The sequence below is a fragment of the Salvelinus sp. IW2-2015 genome, unplaced genomic scaffold (assembly GCF_002910315.2).
Source record: "Salvelinus sp. IW2-2015 unplaced genomic scaffold, ASM291031v2 Un_scaffold5202, whole genome shotgun sequence".
Classification (NCBI taxonomy): domain Eukaryota; kingdom Metazoa; phylum Chordata; class Actinopteri; order Salmoniformes; family Salmonidae; genus Salvelinus; species Salvelinus sp. IW2-2015.
This window is the reverse complement of record NW_019946468.1, coordinates 1-1,019: the sequence shown is the minus strand read 5'-3', so window position 1 is coordinate 1,019 and position 1,019 is coordinate 1. Positions and strand designations below refer to the sequence as shown.

The 1,019-nt window shown below is 49.7% G+C and overlaps 1 pseudogene; it reads left to right on the top strand.

Annotated features, from left to right (window-relative positions):
* LOC112078056 (testican-2-like) overlaps positions 1-877 on the top strand; it is a 37,038-nt pseudogene extending 36,161 nt beyond the window's left edge.
* Positions 878-1,019: the final 142 nt, after the last annotated feature.

Here is a 1,019-nt window from a genome sequence, read left to right as displayed (position 1 = left end):
TATTAGTGTCTATGACTCTGTTCTATATTAGTGTCTATGACTCTGTTCTATATTAGTGTCTATGACTCTGTTCTATATTAGTGTCTATGACTCTGGTCTATATTAGTGTCTATGACTCTGGTCTATATTAGTGTCTATGACTCTGTTATCAACTGAAAGGTTATGACATATGGTTTCACATAAGGAATAAGGTGTGTGTGTTTCCTAGACATATGGTTTCACATAAGGAATAAAGGTGTGGAGGATCTATTCCCCCTGATCTACTCGTCAGCCTGTTCTGGTGTGGGCGGGTGTGAGCTGCTGCTGCTGGCGTCTGCCCGTGTTGTGGCTGGTGTGTGTCTGTGGGGTGAGGTACAGTGTGAGTGTGAGTGTGTGTGTGTGTGTGTGTGTGTGTGTGTGTGTGTGTGTGTGTGTGTGTGTGTACTTGTGTAGTACCGAGAAGGTGCCTGGAGCACATTGTGTTAGGAGTGTGCCGTGGCTAGTGTGTGTGTGTAGTTTGTGTGTAGTTGTGTAACAAGGTGTCTGCAGCAGCAGGGGAGCTGGAGGATGCTCATTAAACAGACAGGCAGCAGCCAGGATCAAGGCCTAATCAGGCTGATTGGAGAGCAGTGTTAAGGTGAACCCCATGGAGCCCACAGCAGGATCAGGGAGAGAGGAGTTTTATTTCATAAAACCTTTACATCACCAACAGCACAAACCCCACTTCAACAGAGTACAAAGTTAGAACCAAACCCCCTTCCTCGTCCAGGGTATATAGAGCCCCCTCTGACGCCCCAAACCACTACAAAGTCCCCCAGACGCTTCACCAGCCTCCCCATATACATGGTCCAGTGTCAGCCGAGTCGGAACCAGCCCCAGCAGCACAGCTCTGGGCTCCGTACACCCCGCCCCCCTGCATCTCATGTTTCCTGGTCTTCCACACTGCCATTCCTGTCTGCCCCCTCCTCCTGTTGGCTACTCTATACCTAGACCCTCCTCCTCCTGTTGGCTACTCTATACCTAGACCCTCCTCCTGTTGG